Consider the following 21,428-nt stretch of genomic DNA (forward strand, 5'->3'; position numbering starts at 1 on the left):
GCAGAGACAATAGAGTTATGAAAATTCTTTTCACTGGAGGACGGACAGGTAAGTTACCGGCAGATTGTGAGGGAATGTGCCAGAAGATCTGGAGTTCATTTTACAGGCAACAGAGAACCAGACCAGACTTTTAAGTAAGGGTATCATGATCACATTCTTCTTTTTGTTTTAATAAAAATAATTTAGAGGGGGATTTGGAAAATTAACTGAGAGGTGAGAGGTACCCAGGAGGTGGGCTGAGGACCCGGATCAGAAGAGTAATGGGACTGAGGAAACAACTTGTGCAAAGACCCAGTAGCCAGAGATCCCAATACTGTTTCAGGAACTGGTGGGAGGAGAGGATGATGGCGTCTGCAAGAGCAAGAAAAGAAGGCTGCTCCCCGGCATGCATGGAGCTGTGGGTTGAAGTGGCAAGTTCACACTGAAGTCATAGCAGAGCAGAGGAGTCGTCAGCGCCTTGAAGGATGACCCTGTGCCTTTTTTATTCCTGAACCCCGCCTTAACACAGGGCCTGGAGCCTGGGGATGAGGAGAGGGGATGCGGGGCTCCACAAAAGTCTTCCTGCATTAAACTAGAGAAAGGAAGGAAACAAGGCTCCAGCAGAGGGGAGGGAGAGTTGGAGCCTGCAGTAAATGGTCAAATGATGAAGTCAGGTGATGCCTGATGATTGGGAAGAAGCCCTGGAAGGTCAGGCTGCAGACCAGAGTAGATGACTGAGAATGAGTTATCAGGCTAACGATCTTGGACATGAGCTAGGATACAGCGCAGACCTCACTCCGGAGCCTGAAACTTGCGGCCCCAGTGTGTTTGCTAAAATACTACACATTTAGAAAATCTTAACTCTCTTTTTACATTTCAAATAATTCTCCATAATGCTCCCAAATCTGAAAATAATCAAATCTGAACTAATCCTGTGCTCTGGAACCAGAGATCCAACTCCCACCGCGCATAGACCGCTGAAGCTTCCCTTTCTGGGGGCTGCCTGGAAAGAAGAGTTGCCAAAAAATTAAAAGCAAAACAAAAAGACGTCAATTTCAACCATCCCAACTGGTGAGTCTCGACGAAATTAAATGCTTTAAAAGAAGGTGTAGCGGTGGGAGACCACAGACATCACACAGAAACCAGCACCACGAGAGTGACATTTCAAAACCACCCATTTTCTGGAACATCTCTTGTAGCCAAATTCCAGACCCCAGCCACCCTCGTTCCCTGCACGCTCCCGCCCTCCGTCCCTCACGCACTGGCTGGATGACGTGGTTGGTGGTGGCGCGGCCGCTCAGGTGAGGGGCCACCCAGCCCCCGGAGGCGCGGGCGCTCGGAGCCCATTCGCCGCCGCCGCCGCCGCAGCAGCAGCAGGGGCGGCGCGGAGGGGAAGGGGCGGGGCGGGCGGAGGGAGAGCGGCGCGCGGGGAGGGCGCAGCGGCGGGGGCGCGCGCGGGCGCAGGGCCAGCCCTGCTTCGCTCGGGTCGACGGCTGACGCGCGCCGCAGTCGGAGCCTGAGCCGCGCGGGCGCAGGGGACGGCGCGGGGCTGCTGGTGGCCACAGCTGCGTCGGGGACGGACTACACCGGTGCTCGGGGTCGCGGGCAGCTGCGCGTGGGCCGAGTGGTGGGCGCGGCGTAAGAACGTGAGTAGCTCCGCGCGCGCGGCTGGCGGTGACACTCGGTCCGGCTCGGGGGCGACGGCTGGAGCGGAGGAGGGCGCGGGGGGCGGCTGTGTTGTCGCCGGGACACCGGAACACCCTGGCTTCGCAGCGCCCGTCCAGGTCTCCCTGCCGCAGGGGCAACCTGGCAACCAACTCCCTTCCCCTCCGGCTCCGGGCGGGAGGAGGGGACCGCAGCCCTGTGCGGGCCAGGCTGAGATACAGCGGCGCCGGCGGGCCCCCTTCACCTCCCCAGCCCTTGGCCAACTTGTGCATCCGTGCCCCCCGCTTTCCGGGAAGCCCTGCCTGGAGGTGGCTTTGGGGCCAACTGGGCCTGGAGAGGCTGCTGGGGCCCGGCACTGCGGCTTCCCGGGCAGGGAGGCGGAGGGCGCGGGCTGTCAAGCCGCAGGGCCGGCGGGGCGAGTAGCGCAGGTGCCTGGGCAGCGCGCTCCGGCGTGTGCATGTTCCGGTCCCCGAGGACGTATCTGGGCGTGGGCTTTGTTCGGATGCGCTCACACCTGCGCGGATCGCCGGAGTTCAGGGGCGTTCCGACCTCCACTCTCTCCGGCCTGGAGAGAACTCGGGGAACAAGGGATGGAGGACGGAAGAGACCCCGAAAGCAGTAGGTAGGGGGCTTTCCGGGGTCTTTGTCGGCCCTACAGGTGCGGGTCCCCGGGGTCCCGGCGCCCCGCCCGGCCTCGCGGGACTGGGACTTGTTGGGACTGGCACGCCGCGGCTTGAGGCTGACTCAGAAGAGCCCCTTCCCTGCCCAGGCTCCCAACGGTGGGATCTGGCAACAGCTTCTCCCGGGGATGTTGTGTTGAGCCGCCCGTCACTGCCGGCTCAGGCGCATCCATCTCCCGGCGAGCGCCATCTGCGCCGCGCGCTGCCTCCGGCCCCGTGCACGCCGTGCGGGTGGGCGCCGCAGCGCGCGGGTCCGCGGCGGTTAGCCAGCCCAGCCATTCCCCGCCCGCATCTGCCCGTGCGCAGAGGGGGAACCGGGGTGCCGTGGTCTTGGGAGCCCGGGAGCGCTCTTTCTCCCAGAGCCGTGTACTCTGGGCAGCAAGCACGGCCGGAGGGTTCCCTGGGTCCGGAGGGGCTGGTGAGCAGGCCACTGTCCTCCCCTCCGGGTCGCCTCCCTCCCGCCCGGCTCCCGGCTCGCGGCAGCATCTTCTGTTCCCCGTACGCTAGGGGGCCGTCCCTGCGCAGCTGCCGGCGAGGAGGGCGGCCGCCGAGCGGTGGCGTGTCTTTACCACCCCGCCTCTCTCCTGTCGTTTTCGCACCAGCAGCTCCAGCCAGAGGCTACATCCGGCGCGGAGCACTCTGTCCTAGGAGCGAAGCGTTCTTTTCGTCCCCTTCCCGCTTGGTTAAGGCGCAGAGGTGCGAGTATCCGGGGCAGGGCCCTTCCCCGCCCGAGGCTTTAGCAAGCAGAGACAGAGGAGAGTGTAATGGGGCAGGAAGCAACTCTCCTGGGGCAGGAGCTCCCCCTGGGGCTATCCGGAAAGGAACAAGGTAGCCACTGAATACAAACATACATAAGGAGGCTAGGCTGCTTTGGCTGCCACTGCTTTATGCTAACCATGCCCTGTTATTAAAATATTGTAATAATACCTCAAAAGTAAATGAGACCTTCCAGAAGTACTGAAGTGGATTTAGGCAGTTGTATACTTTCTACTTTAATGGTAATGATAGTCAACATTTTCTGAGCGCGTCAGAGGTGCTACCTCTGGGCCGCTGTGCATGTTACATGTATCATATCAGTTTCCATAGCAACCCCATGTTAAAAATTAGGAGACGGAGACTTACGTCGAGTAACTTTCCCAAGGCCACATAGCTAGGAAGTGAGGAAGCAAGGATTAGCTTTTTGGCCATCCAAGGCTGTGAAAATGTGGCCTTTTGGATGCTTAACATTAGTTTAGAGGAAGCCTAAAACCACCCAGTGTTCAGAAATCAGGGACATACTGTAAGCCCATTTAATTGTGGCCCCTGCAGACCTCACAGTAGCAGGCAGTATTGTAATTCAGCGAATTGTATTGTGGAATAGCCTTTTGATTGCCCTGTATTGCCCTTCAGTTCCTTTACATGTTCCTTTATCCCTGCTAGCTTTTAAGTACTTGCCTGTTAACCCACAATCCAACCACAGTCACTGGGCTCTTCTTCGTGACTAGAGCCACCTGCGATTCCAGAGAGGCTGAGAGGTTCCTGGCACATCACAATTTTTGAGAGAACTTCTTCTTCTTTTTTATTTTTTAAGAAAAGGCAAATATTTCCATTTGGCAAACATTTCTATTGCAGGTCCCCAGCCCTGAATCTCCTTTGTAGATTCTTTTGACGGCAGCAGCTTTACTCCTCCAATTGGATGTTGAATTTGAATAAGACCCTAGTATAAAATCTTAGGAAAGCATTAGCTATCCTAAGTATATGACTGGGGCACATTTATAAAGACGTTAACTAAAAGAAACAAGAATGACAGTGTGAATGACAGTGAAATCAGCTCTTCCTGGAATAGCTTTTGGAATGATTGTAACTGACTGACCGGCTGGAAAAATGAATTCATTTTGCTTTCTTAATCCTGCTGACTCATGGTCTTCTTTCAGCTTGCTTTCTACTTCATTACAGGAAAGGTGCTAAACATTTCACATAATCTAGGAATTTTAGAGCTGTAAGAAAACATTGTTCCTAAATCTTTGGGTTTCAAAATGAATACATTGGGGCTCAGAGAGGTCACCCAGCTGTCTTATGCAGGGTAGTGATGAGGTGCTTGGACTGTAGGCCAGTCTCCTTAATACACATCATTTTTGTTATTGGAGTAGCCACAGTAAATGAAAAGCAAGTCACCTTTGGAAACGGTACTTCCGGTGAGGCAGATGTGACGACACATTGGCTGTGAGTGCTTCAGAAGGGGGAGCGCGTGCTCAGAACGTGTGCACTTGGGCTGTAGGAAATTTCCTTGAGAATCATTTCAAATAATTCTTTCATGTAGGATAGTTTGCCTTGCCTAGTTGATTGAATATAATTAGAATCTGCAGGTATTATGTAGTGTATGTACAAAGGACCTATTTAACGGAACCCCTCAGGAAGCTTTTCTGGTATAGAGATACTTTTATTCATTCATGCATTTATTCACAGATATTTACTGAGTGCATGGCCTCCTGTTCTAAGCACTGGGGTTGCAGTGGTGAGCAAAGCAGAGTTCCTGCCCTTGGGGAGATTAATTCCAGCTTTATCATTTATGGCTACATACTTACACACACAGATTCTTTTTTTCCACATATAAATGTACAGCTTGATGAACTTGCACAGACTGAATGCACCATGTAACTGTGCCCAAATCCAGGACCAGAACATTGTGAGTGTCAGAGAAAGCCCTCTTGTGGCTTCCACCAGTCATTACTCTCCCCTGAGGGTAACCACTGAGACGCCAGTCTTTTTTTTCCCCTGATATACTCACTTTGAAATCAGAAGGTCTTTGTCTTAGTTAGCTCAGGCTGCCATAACAAAATACCATAGACTGGGTAGCTCAAAGAAGAGACATTTATGTTCTTACAGTTCTGGAGTCTGGAAGTCTGAGATCAGGGTATCAGTCTGGGTTCTGGTGCGAGCTCTCTTCCTGGCTGGCTGATGGCCGTTTTCTCCCTGTGTGCTCATATACCCTTTCCTCAGCCTGTATCTATGGAGAGTTCCCTTCTCTTCCTCTTCTTAGAAGGCCACTGATGCTGTTGGATTAGGACCCTGCCCTTATGACCTCATTTAACCTTAATTACCTCCTAAAAGCCCTATCTCCAAATGCAGTCACATCGAGGGTTAGGGCTTCAACATATGAATTTGGGGGGAAACAATTCAGTCCATAGCAGTACAGATTTGCTGCCTCTGCCAGCAGCCTTTGGAGTCTCATCCCCATTTGCAAAGAACGTTTCCCATCTGAGCAGTGTGGTAGCCCATAACAAATGTAGCTAGAATACAGAGCTCCTAAAGTATTCTTCTGCAGGAAGTTTTGTCTGTTTGCATCCAAAGACTGCTTTAGGTCAGCCTTCAAATGCTGAGATGGTTGCTGAGAAGGAAGTGATTTGCAAATGATTGGAAATTACTAAATACAGTTAGATGTATTTTCCCTTTTATGTTTCCTGCTTCTCCCGAAGGAACCCAGAATTTTTCTGTCAGATAAGGACTGAGGAGCTGGTAGGACACTCCTAGCCTCCAGGGATGCTAGGGGCAAGAATCCAGTGGCTTATTTTATTTAACCCTTTGTCCACCCAGGCAAATGAAAAGGCCGTTTAGTTTGAAAGAGTCTTTATTGGCATCAGAGGCTGAAGTTTCTAAGAACAAGAAGATGTGCCAGAAGGAACTGATGAATGTTTATTTTCCCTCTTAAAATGTGAAGGAGAGGGCTACATGAGGAAAACATGGGAATGGCTCTGCTTCCAGGTTTATAGCAGCTCTGACATCTTTAGTATCAGGTTGTCTCTAAATGGGGAAGCAAATGCACTATATTTGTAGAAAATGTGATGTGGTTTTTTTTTTGGCTGTTACTGTTTTTACTGTGACAGAATATATATAACATAAACCTTACTGTCGTAATCATGTTTAGCTGTAGAGTTTAGTGGCATCAAGTACTTCACGCTGTTATGCAGACATCACCCCTGTCCATCTCCAGAACTTTTCTCAGCTTCCCAAACTGACACTCTGTGCCCATTAAAACAGTAACTCCCTGTTCCCCCGCCCCGTCCCCCAACCCCTGCTGAGTACCTTTCTATTTTCTGTCTCTGTGAATTTGACTACCCTGAGTACCTCATACGAATGGAATCATGCAGTATCTGTCCTTGTGACTGGCTTAAGTCACTTAGCATAAGGTCTGCAAGGCTCATCCACGTGTCAGAATTTTTTTCCTTTTTAAAGCTGCAGAATATTCCATTGTATGGACACACCATGTTTTTATAATTCATTCATCTGTCAAGTTGGGCACCTTTTTGCTGCTATGAATGTGGGTGTACAAATACCTTTTTTGAATCACTGCTTTCAACTCTTTTAGGTATATACCCAGAAGTAGGATTGCTGGATCGTGTAGTAATTCCACTTTAAGTTTTTGAAGAACCACCATACTGTTTTCCATGGCAGCTGTGCTATTTTACATTTGCGGCAGCAGTGCACAAGGGTTCAGTATCTCCACATCTTCACCAACACTTGTTTTCTCTTTTCTCGATAATAGCCATCCTTGTGGGTGTAAAGAACTATAGCTGTTACTTTTAAAAGGTATAAATTAATATACTGTGTATATTATGAATAAGCCATTCACAATATTTTCTAACTTACTGGTTTAATTTTTATTAATAAGGAAATTGTGGTTCCTAACAAGTGTTAATTGACCCCATACTTTGTGCAAAGTACGGGAGAAGCCAGCCTTGGTGACACACATTCATGTGATTTTTAAAAAAATGTGGAATTAGGGCTTCCCTGGTGGCGCAGTGGTTGAGAAGTCTGCCTGCCGATGCAGGGGACACGGGTTCGTGCCCCGGTCCGGGAAGATCCCACATGCTGCGGAGCGGCTGGGCCCGTGAGCCATGGCCGCTGAGCCTGCGCGTCCGGAGCCTGTGCTCCGCAGCGGGAGAGGCCGCAACAGTGAGAGGCCTGCGTACCGCAAAAAAAAAAAAAAAAAAAAAAAATGTGGAATTACAGTATGTATGTCTGTAGTTCTCTTGTGCTAAGTGATTTTGCTCGGAGGTTAGATTACATATTAGTATGCTTTTATTTTACCGGAAAATTTGACATTGTTATTTTAACCCAGACCAAGAGCACATTTGCCTCATATCTGGGAACAGATAGGAATATGGTACATTGACTATTTAGGGATGTGCCCGAGTAGTCATTTACAAGTCTGCATCGGACATTGCTCCCCACCACGGAATCTTCAAAGATGACAGCATAAACTCTCACCACCCAATTATAATTGCTTAGCTGAGCTAATAAAAAAGATACGGTGTCAGCTTCATTGACCTAATTTACTGGCCTACAAGTTTGGAATTTCAAATGAGAAAAAGGTAATTTTTAAAAGTCTGATAACAGGGTTTCCTTCAAGTGACTGAAAAACTAGTGAATATAAGAAATGCCAGTGATAAAGGGAATAAATCTACAAATGGTCATCTGCTGCACACTGTCCAAGTGGCTTTTATTCAGTTTAAAAACAGGAATGACAAATAAGCCTTATCTTGTCTTAGGTGTTCCCTGATTTTGTTCCATATTGTCCCATGCTAAGGCATTGTTTAATTCACGTGAGAATGAAAATGACAGTTACTGTCAGAGGAAAATGATACTTTCAAAAATTCTTCTTTTTAAAATTTTTTGGCCGTGTTGCGCGGCATGCAGCATCCTAGTTCCCTCACCGGGGATCAAACCCGAGCCCCCCTCAGTGGAAGCGCGGAGTCTCAACCCCCAGACCGCCAGAAAAGTCCAAAAAATTCTCCTTATTAAATTATGATAGGAAGAGTTGGAAAGAATATTTTGAATGTACATCCATATTCATATGTATATTTCAGTTTTCTGATGTGCGTGGTGTATTGGTTCAAAACCCTCTGTAACCATGAGAATATATTCCCAAGGCCATTTGAGGGAATCCTGTAGGAGGTCTTCTACTGTGTAATATGCAATGAATTTGATTTGTCTTTCTCAAGTGGGCTGAGAGCATTCAAAAAATTCAGTAGATGCATTCAGCACGGAGTGATCTTTTCTCCAAATTTCAACTTTAAAGCTAATTTCAGGCCACTTTCCAATGCCCTTGGCTTTTTGAATGGTGTGATTTACAGCGTTCGTTTTGGACGAGCATTATAAACTCCTGTTAAACACCCTTAACAGATTCTCTCTCAAGGGAAAGGGAAGGGAAATGTACTAATCTTCCATTCATTATGCCTTAAGGTAAAAATGGACTGTGTTTCATCCAAGAGTTTTGTCCTGGAGTTTTGTGGTCTTTGAGGAAGGATGGCTGGAGCTGGTGCACTGCTGCCTTCCAAAGCCTTGTGCGGCTTTTCAGTCCCTCACCTCAATAGGGAGCTGAAAGGACAAAAGTGAACAAAGGAGGTCTGTTTTGCCTGCCCCACTTGCTGGGCTGTTGTCTTGGCCCTTTTCAGCGAAGGCGGGGCGGGGGGAGCTGGGTCAAAGTTGAAGAACACTGAAAAGGAATTCAAGCTTCATGTCGAAGTTTGAATTATAGCTTCAGTTTGAGTGCCGAGTAGATTAGTTTGAATTGAAATTTTTGAATCCGGGGAAGCTTAAGTGACAGATGGTGTTGGAAGTGCGTCCAGAGAGCTGGACGGCGTACCCGGGATGTTGAGTGCCGAAGCGAGGCCCTTGGTAAACATCTAGTTAACTGACAAAAGTTTTCAAACTGTAGGAAGTGCAGTTCGATGCTGTGTGCCCCATTAAGACGCTGGACTGTGTGAATTAGGGGAGGCCCCTGCGTCTGGCGTACACTCAGATGTGCTGGTCCCCCCCTAATTGCATTGCAAATACTCTTCTGACTGTTTTGGTGCTTCCCCGTCTAGTCTTTAGTGAAATAAACACAGAAATGCCCAATCAACGTCCCTTGCAAAATGTCATTACAGTGTCTTGATATTGATTGTTTTGGTATATGACAAGATCAATCTGTCCTGAATATGAACGAATCAGTGCTTTTTCCTATATGAGTGTATTTATGCAGAGTGATTTCAGCTTTCTGCTTCTCGTGGTAGACCATCACTGTTATATTTCCTACTGAAGTTTTTAACACGGCACATGGTTTCCCCATTCAATTTGGTTGGGAGCATCTGATTTAAAATATTTCCGAAGGAGAAGTTGGCTGTGTGTATAACTAGAATAATAAGATAGCTACTGGGAAGTCAGGGTCATTGAAATGCAATAATTTGGGGTAATTTGTGGGTTTTAAAAAATTTTTTCTTCTTTATTGGATTATAGTTGATTCACAATGTGTGAGTTTCAGGTGTACAGCAGAGTGATTCAGTTATACATATACATGTATCTATTCTTTTTCAAATTCTTTTCCCATATAGGTTATTACAGAGTATTGAGCAGAGTTCCCTGTGCTATACAGTAGGTCCTTGTTGGTTATCTATTTTAAATATAGCAGTGTGTATATGTCAATCCCAAACTCATTGGGGTAATTTGAAACACTTCCTGGTACTCCATAAAAACTACAATTAGAAAAATCTTGCTTTGATATCTTTGACCATTAAAATGACTTGATGACATAGTCTTTTGTTCTGATGGTTAGTGGCATGGTAGTGAAAAGCCTTATTTATATACATGTATACAGTCAGATGAATAGTTCTACTGTAAGGGCAGTAACATTGACAGGGCGATAATATGAACTAAATAGTAAAGTAAAAATTTAGAGATAATTAATACTGTAATAAAAACAAGTGATTTTACTTCGGATTTGATTATATAACTTACATCACATGTTGTATTTTACATAAATCATGATAGATACTTGCTGTGTCTCATAGATTTTAAGGTAACTTGCATTTTCATACTTGGAATAGGGTTTAAAAACTCCATGGCTCTGTCTATGTTTCTAGTTACAGTTACTGTGGTGCAAAATCATAGTGGATGGTAAAATACATCAAGGGTTTATTGCTGTCCTAGGGCTCTGAGGGGACTCGTTAAACAGTAGGGAGGGAGGGAGTCAGATTTATTTGCTTGGACTGGGGTTGGGAGAGTCGAGATCAGAGAGAGTGAAGGATTCAAATGGAAGGAGGGCTCAGGTGGGTAATGAGAGTTGTGACATCCTGGAGAAGTGTCCCATGGCAGAAGGAGGGAGAGGCATTTTAAGTAATGAGGAGAGAGTAAAGAACAGAGTGCTGGAAAGTAATAACAAAACCTGAAAGAAGAGAATGGGTGGAGAATAAAAATGTTTGCGGCAATTGCTCAGCTAATGGAGGCTAGCCTCCATAGCATCCTATACTAAATATTCAAAAAATGTTTTTTGAAATATAGTTGATTTACAATGTTGTGTTAGTTTAAGGTGTATAGCAAAGTGATGCAGTTATACATATATTTTCTTTTTTTTACATTCTTTTACATTATAGGTTATTACAAGATACTGAGTATGGTTTCCAGTGTTAAACAGTAGTAGGTCCTTGTTGGTTATCTATTTAATGTATAGTAGTGCTTATATTTTAATCCCAAACTCCTAATTTATCCCCCCCACTTCTAAATATTTTTAAAAGATTTTATTGTGGCACATTAGGTCATTGAAGTAACTTGACATCAGAGAATAGAAATAACTCATAAATCACTCTGCAAAGACAAAATATGATGGTACATTATTCATGTTGAAAAGAAAGGCATTGACAAGAATTTACCGGGAGTCAAAGGTAAAGTTCTTTCAGCATAACACAGTTAAATTCTCAGTGAGATCATCTCTTCTTTCCAGCTATTTGTTCCTCTGTATACAGATGGCTCTGGCTAGAGAAAATTAGATATATGAAAACGGGAACTTGCCAAGCACATTTTGGGGTGATTATTCAGGTTATACAGGATTCTTCACTTTGCACAAGGATGATATGATGAGTGAGTTTTTATAACGCATCAAAGTTCAATTCAGGAATGATTTTTCAAGGATATCTAAGTAGACGAATAAAGAGCATGATAGATACCAAGTGAAACTCAAGCAAATATGGCTAAATAAAAATCAGTAAAGAGGTGGACACGTGGTAGGTGAGGAGAAGTGCCTCAGTTGTATGAAAATATTTGGTATTGGCTCTAGATAACATTGAGAGGCCAATAAAGGAAAGCCACTAACAAAATAGTCACCCAGGATAGGCATTTTTTGGCTTTGCTCGTAAAAGAGTTCCGTCAGCTTTCCCAAGGCTTCTAGGCATGGAAACCCAGCCCTTGCTCTGTTCCACGAGAAACCTGAGCTGCATTGCTCATGCATGGTGGTGTATATGCACGAGTCCCCATGTTTGATGAAAGAATGAATGCGAGAATGAATGACTGAATCCATGAATATTGCAAAATGTCAAGTGGATCTTTGGTTGGACAACATTGGGGAACTTTGTCCCCAGCCCTGTTTGAAGACATAGACAAAGTCTAGACTGTGGAAAATCCAACATTCATAATTTCATGCCTGGATTCTCTATGATTATAATTTGCTTCCTGGTTCTCAATTAGACACTTGAGTGGGCAGGTGAAATCACTCCATCCAGAAGGGTACCATTTTTGAAATTGCCACTGTGTAGCCCTCAACGGCATCCTTGTGACCCCAAAGAGCTCCTCTGTAATTTTCTGCCTTTGCCGGCAGCTGATGTTTCCAGGTTTGCACAAGGCTTTCCTTCCCTTCCAGTCCGAAGCTGACGCTCATTTCCCTCCGGAGGTCTCTGGGTGGGTGCACACTGATTGAGTTGAAGCACCTTCTGAGATTGCTTTCCACCGTCTGAATGGGAAGAAATCAGAAGTGAGGCATACAGGACTGACATGCAAAGTGGAAAAAGGCTGGTGTGGGAAACACATCAGGAGACCTCAGTCTGCAGCTTTAAAAATGGAACTTTCTCCCTTTTTTGGTTGTTTATTGAGTACTCCTACCTGTACTTTTCTTTATATTCCAAGGTGTGAGTTGAGTTATAGCATGGCCCTTCCCAACTAGTTAGTGGATTATAGTGAGTGATTGGGTTTGAAGCAGTGGGTCCATGTTTGAGAGATACCAGAGTGAAAATTTTTCTTGAAATTTGTAATTAAATTTTGAAAAGTACTGGGCTACTCTGTATAGACTAGGAAACTTTGCTTTACTGTGTGGCTTTGGATAAGTTGCTTAAGTACTTCTTTTCCTTGAGCTGGAAAATGAAGATAAACCACATAAATTTTCTCATCATCAACCCTACCTCATGAGTGTATGTCACTAGGACCAATGATGATGAAAAGGAAAGTGCTGAAAGAACATCGGTCTGTGTTCTTATTAGGTAGAATGCAGTAGCCGTTTTGTTCACTATGATACTTTGCCAGATTTGCTTCAGAGATATGTATGTTTCATACATCCTTAGCAACAACCATGTCTACTTGATTTTGAATAAATGAAGTGGTCTCATGCTGCAGTCTGTGAGATGGGTACCCTTTTTGGTGCTTCATCGTGGGGCTGTTTTCCAAACACAAACTATATTCTTAACTTTCAACAAATGATAATATATATGTGAAAGTCAGACTGAGTCCATATGATAAAAAAGGTGTAAATTCAGCAAATACATTTTTTCCAGTTGTATTCAATGTCAGTAATAGTCTTTGAAATCTAATCGTGTTTTATCCAAGCCATATTCTATTCATATTTTTCAAGAGGACAGTCAGCAATTTTTTTTGTCAGCCATGACTGTCAATACCACAAATCAATAAAGCATGAAACCATTTTAATATATTAAATTCATTCAGCTCACCAACTGCATGGGCTTAGAGGTTTGATATAAAGAGAGACACATACAATGAGGCTTGTGAGCACGTTTGTATGTATATCATTGTTTGTATTTACTCTGTGCCTTTGCACCTCAGACAAGAAATAGATATTTAAAAATAATAGCCACATAGCCATTATGGAAAACAATATGGAGGTTCCTCAGAAATTAAAATTAGCACCACCATATGATCCAGCAGTCCCACTTCTGGGTATTTATCCAAAGGAAGTGAAAACGGGATCTTGAAGAGATATATGCACTCCCATGTTCATTGCAGAGTTATTTATAATAGCCAAGAGATGGAAACCACCTAACTGTCCATCGACAGACAAATGGATGAAGAAGATGTGGTATATGTACACAATGGAATATTATTCAGCCATGCGGAAGGAGGAAATCCTGCCGTTTGTGACAACATGGATGAGCCTGGAGGGCATTATGCTAAGTGAAATAAGCCAGACAGAGAAAGACAAATACTGCATGATATGACTTACATGTAGAATCTTCAATTTAATAAAAGGGAGTCAAACTCAGAACAGTGGTTGCCAGGGGCTGGGGGTGTGGGAAATAGGGAGAGGTTGGTGAAAGGGAACAGCCTTTCAGCTAAAAGATGTCTGAGGATCTAATGTATAACATGCTGACTGTAGTTGGCAATACGGCATTGTATCTAAGAGAGTAGATCTTAAATGTTCTCACACACAAAAAAGGAAATATGTGAGGTGATAGGTGTGTTAATTAACAAGATGGGAGGAACCCTTTCACAATGTATACATGTATCAAATCACCACGATACACACTTAAATATCTTACAATTTTATTGTCAAATTATACCTCAGTAAAGCTGAAAAAATACTAGTCATCACTGACCTGGTTGTAGACACAGAGCTTTAGGAATGGGAAGGTGGTCAAAGGGTGTCCCCCATCAGATTTGTATGTTGAAGCCCTAACCCTTGGTACCTGTGACCTCATTTGGAGATGGGGTCTTTACGGTTAAAATGAGATCATTAGAGTGGGCCCTAGTTCACTGAGTAGTGGCTTTCTAAGGAGAGGAAACTTGGAGGCAGGCATGGTTGGAGAAAGCTTTGTAGAAATGAAGGCAGAGACCTTACAAGCCAAGGAGTGCCAGAGATTGCGAGCAAAGCAGCAGAAGCCAGGAGAGAGCCTGGAACAGACTCTCCCTCACAGCTCTCAGGAAGAACCAACCCTGCTGACACCTTGATCTTGAATTTCTAGCCTTCAGAACTGTGAGGCCATAAATGTCTGTCGTTGAAGCCACGCAGCGTGTGGCTTTGTGACGGCAGCCCTAGGAAACCAATACAGAATGCAATAATAAGGTCACCTGTTTCTAAGTTTATCCCTTACAAAAAAGAAAGGGTGAAAATATAGCCCCTTCACATCTCTATGTTCATATGTCTGTATCTATATCTGTCAATGTCTGCTTCGTGTACCAAGGAGTATGTGTATATGAGTCAGTTAGTTAGAAAGGCTCTGTACTTTGAATTAAAGCACAGAAATATTGGGGGTGGTGGTGGCAGAGTATTCATTTGATTAACTGGACAAAGGTATGAAGTTGGTAGTTTATAATCAGTCGATTACTCTTTTTCTTTTTCGGAGCACAGGCTCCGGACGCGCAGGCTCAGCGGCCATGGCTCACGGGCCCAGCCGCTTTGCGGCATGTGGGATCTTCCCGGACCGGGGCGCGAACCTATGTCCCCTGTATCGGCAGGCGGACTCCCAACCACTGCGCCACCAGGGAAGCCCTCGATTACTCTTTTTGGCTGTAATCAAGTCGACTTCAACTTGGCTGCCTTTCTCGCGTAAATTGCCGTCACCTGGGAACTTCCGCGGGCGTATTTTGTTGAAGTCTCTGCAGGTGCCCTGGCTGCTCCTTGCCAATCAGGAGGTGTCTCTTGACTTGAAAAAAAACAGTATGGGGGCTGATATTTCCTCCTGCTGCGGAAAGCAAAGGCTTGGCTGAGCCGCCAGCCTGCTTCAGTGGGACAGGGTGAAGGATGGTCCTGTGGAGAACTCTGCAGCTAACTGTACTCAGGCAGCCCTTCTGTCTAGTTGAGGCAGCAGGATGGCCAAGCTCTTTTAATCAACATGAATATTAGTTGGAATGAATTGGAAACTCTGAAGCCATTTTAGCTGGTCCTTAATGACGTCTGCCGGCTTGGTGTGAGTTCCTCATTTCCACCAGCGCCAGCCTTGTCTGTCTTGGATGGTGAGTTCCCGCATGGCAGTGACCCTAATTATTAGTGTCATGTGTACAGCGTTTAATGAGCTGCCTCATCCACAGAAGGGCCAGGTTGTTTTAAATCATATCAATGAGATGATTTGGTAGGAAGGTTCTTCGGATGAGCACCAAGAACTTTAAAATGTCTGCATTTGTGTGATTCCGTAATTCCATTTTAATATGTAAACCATTTGCCAATTTGTGGTTCCCTCCTGGAGTTAGGAGAGACTAATGAAAACCCACCAGCATCCAGCACGAAATAATTTGGAACCATGGCTGTTTTTAGTCCTGCAGTTTCTTACAGCTTCTCTTTTCCATGCAGGACAGTGAGGCACAAATTGAGGGAGTGAAATGTCCACGGCTCTAGAAGGAGCAGAGGGCAGACGGTAGTTTGTTTCTGAACATCACTCTCTCGGTGTAAACTCTTTAGGTCTTTTAAATATTTGCCCTGAAAGACAATTTAGTGAAGGTGGTTTGAAAGATTTATGGGAACCATTGTAACGTTTGACGTCGACCGAAGTTTATTTCTAAGTGTATTAATACAGGGCTAGCAGCGCCAGTTCTAGGATAAATTATCAGCCTTAGATCCATTTTATTATTCTGAATTGTTTCGTTACACTAAACTCACATTTTAAAATATTATGTGCAGGACCACGCTCCTTATTTCCAACTCTGGACAAGCACAGGGCATCTTGGGAAAGCAGTTACTGCCAGGGAAAATGGAAAGGGCTGTCTCTGATCATCATCTAAGCATAATTTCAGCTCTTCCCACTCCTCCAATCCCCTCTCCAGCTGGGAGTGGGGCCAGTGATGCATATGCATGTGTCACACACCTGTGACCAAGCGAGCCCCCATCAAGGAAGGACAGCGTATCAGTTACTTGAAACGGATGACTCGTAGCAGCTGCTGTCTGTGGCCCACAGGCTCCCTGCCCTGCCCGACAGCTGCAGCACACATCCTGCCATCACAGCACCTCGGCCACAGCCAATGGAAGGGGCGGAGCCTGTTCACCCCGAGCCATTGCTTCACGGGCAGCCTGCTCCTGAGGTGGCATATAGAAAGGTGCCTCCCTGAATTGTAGGAAATGAAAGCACAATGATTGTACAACTTTTTACCATTTATAAATAACAGTAATCCTTGACACTCATTGGTTGCTCATCTATATGGAGCACCTTACATGAATTATCTCATTTAATCTTCACAGTAGCATTCTATGTCAGACACCAGCAAATGTTCTCTGTAGAGGGCCAGGTAATAAATATTTTAGAATTTGGAGGTCTCTACCAGTAAATATTTTAGACTTTGGAGGTCTCTCCCCAAACAGTCACAGATGATATGTAAATGAGTGGGCATTTTCAAGTTCCTATGAAACTTTTTTTAGAAAAATAGACAGTGGGCCAGATTTGGCCACCCCCTGCTTTATGTTATTAAACCCATTTTATAGATGAAGAAACTGAGGCATAGGGAGTTTAAGTAATGAATCAAAATAGCACAGCTGTTAAGTTGTGGAACTGGGATTCTAACCCAAAGAGTCTGACCCCTGTCCCATAGTTTTACCTCCTAAGAGCTACTATGTTATCCTGCTTTGAGAAACAACAAGGAATGGAATTTTAGTTTCTGCATATTGTGAGTTATAGATTATGACCCAAACTTCCATGAGAAACCTTCATTTCCCTTAGAAACCTTGTGTAGAGAAGATATCAGTTCATGTCCTGAAGATGCTATTTAGGTAAATGTAGAAAGTCTAATCTGTAGCATATTCAAGTCATGGGACTGTGCCTTCGAATAACGGAATAAAGCTTTTAAGATTCTCCAAATGACCTGATGTTGTGGTCATTTTCATCAATAGGACTGCAGATGGCAAATTGCCCTAATTTTTTAAAATGTGTAAATTATTACTTCTAAAAATTTGCTTAAACACTGGTGGTCCATGTGTTATATAGGCAGATAACTCTGGCACATTCCCAAGAAAGATTTTTATTTTTATAAAAAACAAATTATGTAGAAGAGTTCCTTCCACATTCAATAGAAAGCCCTTGAATGAGAGTTCTCAGCAGTTTTTGTTTTCCAGGATGGACAGCTCCTTTTGTATTTTATTTCCATGGTAACAGTTAAGTTTGGACTTAAGAACAACACACCTACAAGATAACCATCCAGGTGACATTGTTGGGCATCCCTTGGGGAATTTGTAATGCTCCGTGGGCTCTAGATAGCACCTGAAGTAGAATTACACTGGCTTGCTGTGTGTTTTGTAGAGCAAGCTCTTATTTAGACACTGAAGGTTCTCGGAATAGACTGAAGTTAAGAAACATGTGGTTTTAGGCAGCAGGTTCAGCACACACATGAGCGGCCAAACTTCAAAGACGTTCCTGGGACACCAGGAAGAGTTCCAGAACTCACAGTTCCTGACCTCTGGGTGAATGAAACTTTAGGAAGTATGCAGCTGGCAAAATGGAGCCTTCATGTGACCAAACATTGTTGCCTTTGCTTTGTTTGAGGGAAGCTCAAAATGGAACCACTCCCTGGTGGAGAAATCAGAGAGTGGAAACTCTTGTGGTGAGGTAACCCTATTCTCTTTGGAAATCTGAAGTCTTTGAATTGAGTGAGCCTCCATTCATTACTAAGAAAGCTGACAGAGGAATAAAACCCAACTAGGGGAAAAGTTGACTACAGTGTCCCTGTGAAGTGGTTACTATGAATTAACTGGTGTAACAAATTATAAAGGGCATGATAAATCAATGCAGATCTTTTTTATCTTGAATCATTTCCTAGAGAAGATAATCCTAAGGTTTAGTTTATTTAATGAAAAAAAAAGTGGCCCAAATAAAAATTGGAATTATGGTACTGTGGACAACTTTTTGTTTTCATGGGATTTTTTTTTTTACAGTTGTATTGAGGTATAATTCACATATCATAAAATCTACCCATAGTAAGTATACAATTCAGTGAATTTTAAAATAAATGTATAACTTGTGTAACTATGGTAAGCAGATTTCTAACTGGCTTCGAAGATTCTTTCCCCTGTAAAATACCCTCCCTGAAAGTGTGGGTGGGACCTGAGAATATGATGGCATGGCACTCCCATAATTAGGTTACAGTACATGGCTAAGGTAAAGGGATTCTGCAGACGTAGTCAAGGTCCCAAGTCAGTCAGTTATGAGTTAATGGAAAGAGGGATGATCTTGGCTGGCCTGATGTAATCAGGTGTAAGCCTCTGAAGGGGAACCTCTCCCACTGTCCTTGAAGGAGCTTCTATCCATATTGTGAATTACTTATGGAGAAGAGTGACTGCAGTCCTTCAGCCACAAGGAACTGGGTTCTGTAACAACTGAGTGAGTTTGAAAGGGGACCCTAAACTCCAGATGAGAAAGCAGACTGACCCACACCTTGATAGACTCAGCTTAGCTGTGCCTAGACTTCTGACCTATGAGAAACTGTGAGATAATAAATATGTGTTGTTCTAAGCCTCTAAATTAGTGGTAACTTGTCATGTAGCATAGGAAACTAATACAGCAACTGTCACCACCATCCAGCTTTGCATATTTTTATCACTTCCCCCCACATTTCCTTGAAGCCATTTGCAAAGTCTTCTCTCACTCCAAGGCAACCACTGATCTACTCTTTCGCTCTACAAATTTGCATTTTCTGGACTTTTCATATTAATGGAATCATACAATATGGAATCTTTTTCATCTGGCTTCTTTCATTTAGCATAAATGTTTTGAGGTTCCTTCATATGGTAGCATGTATCAGTGGAATTCCATTGTATTGAGATACCACATTGTGTTTATATATTCAGCAGTGGATGGACATTTGGATTGTTTCCAGTTTGAGGCAATTATGAATAATGCTTCTGTGAACATTAGCATGTAAGTCTTTGTAGCGATGTTTTCATTTCTTTGAGGTACTTAGGAGTGGAATTGCTGTGTTGTATGGTATATTTATGTTTGACTATTTATGACACTGCCAAGCTCTTTTCTAGAATGGCTGTATCATTTTACTTTCTCATCAGCAATGTATGAGGGTTTCAGTTTCCTGACATCCTTACCTGTCAATACATATTTATTATGGCCATTCTAGGGGGTATGTAGAGGTATCTCATTGTAGTTTTACTTGCGTTTCCCTAATGACTAATAATATTGAGGATCTTCTCATGTGTTTGTTAGCCATTGATATGTCTTCTTTGGTGAAATGTCTATTTAAGTGTTTTGCCAATTTTTTCAGTTGAGTCATTTATCTTATTGATTTATAAGAGTTTTAAAATATATATATTCTGGATACAAGTCCCTTATCAGTATGTGATTTACAAATATTTTCTCCCATTTTGTGGATTGACTTTTCACTTCGTTGATGGTGTCCTTTGAAGCACAAAATTTTTATTTTTGATGAAGTCCAATGTATCTGTTTTTTCTTCTGTTGGTTATACTCTTGGTGTCATATCTAAGAATTCATTTACTAACCCAGGGTCACAAAGATTTATTCCTATGTTTTCTTCTAAGAGTTGTATTGTTTTAGACATTACATTTATGACCTATTTTGTGTTAATTCTTGTACATAGTATAAGTTGAGGGTCTAAGTTCTTTATTTTATTTTGCATATGGGTATCCAGTTGTCCTAGCATCATTTGTTGAAAGACTATCCTTTTCTCATTGAAGTATCTCGGCAACTTTGTTAAAAATGAATTAACCATAAACGTAAGGAGTTATTCCTGGATTCTCAATTGTGTTCCATTGACCTATCTATCCTTATGCCAGTGCCATCCTGTTTTAATGTTTGTAGCTTATAGTAACTTTTGAAATTAGGTAGTATAAATCCTCCAACTTTTTTTCTGCTTTATTTGCAGCCCATACATTTTTCACTTTAGTTGCATTCCTTAAATTTCGATATTATTAATTTGTTTGGGTTTATATATGATATTTATTTCCTTTTTATTTTCTATTTATTTCCTATTTGTTTCACTGATTTTCCTTTACTGATTTTTTTATCTTAAGTAATTTTTAAAGTATCATTTTAATTCCTCCATTGAAGCTTTTACTTTTTTCTTGAATTATTTCCATAATGCATAAGATACATGCATCATATTATGCCCTATTTCAGAATAAAGATAACTTACTTCTAGTAAGATATATAACTTTGCTTCAATATATCTCCTTTTCCTCCTCCCTCCTTTATGCTATTATCATCATTTAGATTACATTTATATGTGTTATAAATCCTTCATTCAGTGGTATAATTATTGCTTCATAACATCTTTGTTTATCTAGAAATATCTATTTTTTTTTTGCTTTGTTTTTGAAAAACGACTTTGTGGGAGATATTCTCAGTTGACAATTTTTTTTCTTTCAGTACTTTGATTATGTCATTCTGCTGCCTTCAGGCCTCTGTTGTTTCTGATAAGAAGTCATAAATTATTTAAGTAGCTGTTTCACTGCAAGCGATGAGTCATTTTTCCCTTCTGTTGCTTTCAAGATCTTTTCTTTGCCTTTGATTTTCAAAAGTTTGACCATGATGTTCTTAGATATAGATCTCTTTGTGTTTATCCTGTTTATGGTTCATTAAACTTATTAGCTGTGCACATTAATATGTTTCATCAAAGTCAAAGTTTTTGGCTACTATTTCTTCAAATATTTTTTCTTCTATTTTTTCCCGTTTCCTCTCCTTTTGGGACTTACCACTGTACTTATGTTGGTATGCTTCATGTCCCACATGTCTCTGAGACTCTACTTATTTTTCTTCATCTTTATTTCTGTTCTTCAGATCGAATGATTTCTATTGACTAGTTTTAATGTTCATTGATTCTTCCATCTTCTCAATTTGCTATGAGTGCCTCTAGTGAAATTTTCATTACAGATATTGAACTTTTCAACTCCAAAATTCCCCTTTGGTTCTTTTTTTATAATTTCTTTTATTTTATTGAGGTTCTCTATCAGTTGATTAATTGTCATCATGTTTTCCTTTATATTTTAAACATTGTTGTCTTTAGTTTTCGAACATATCTATACTAGCTGCTTTGAAGTCTTTGTCTGCTGACCCCAACTTTTAGGACAGTGCAGGGACATTTTTCTATCGATAGTTTCCCCCCATGTATATGGATCATACTTTCTTTTTCTTTGCATGTCTTACAAT

At 43.1% G+C, this 21,428-nt stretch overlaps 1 protein-coding gene across 1 annotated transcript in view; it reads left to right on the plus strand.

The window, feature by feature from the left end:
- Positions 1–1,581: 1,581 nt before the first annotated feature.
- The window catches only part of NRCAM (neuronal cell adhesion molecule), a 322,524-nt gene continuing 302,677 nt past the window's right edge, over positions 1,582–21,428 (plus strand). Inside the window, exon 1 of the mRNA XM_029234463.1 lies at positions 1,582–1,625. The gene's annotated coding sequence lies outside the window, so the exon portion shown is untranslated. The remainder of the gene's footprint in view (positions 1,626–21,428) is intronic.

This window comes from Monodon monoceros, unplaced genomic scaffold (assembly GCF_005190385.1).
Source record: "Monodon monoceros isolate NGI ecotype Baffin Bay Population unplaced genomic scaffold, NGI_Narwhal_1 Super_Scaffold_2, whole genome shotgun sequence".
NCBI classification, from domain to species: Eukaryota; Metazoa; Chordata; class Mammalia; order Artiodactyla; family Monodontidae; genus Monodon; species Monodon monoceros.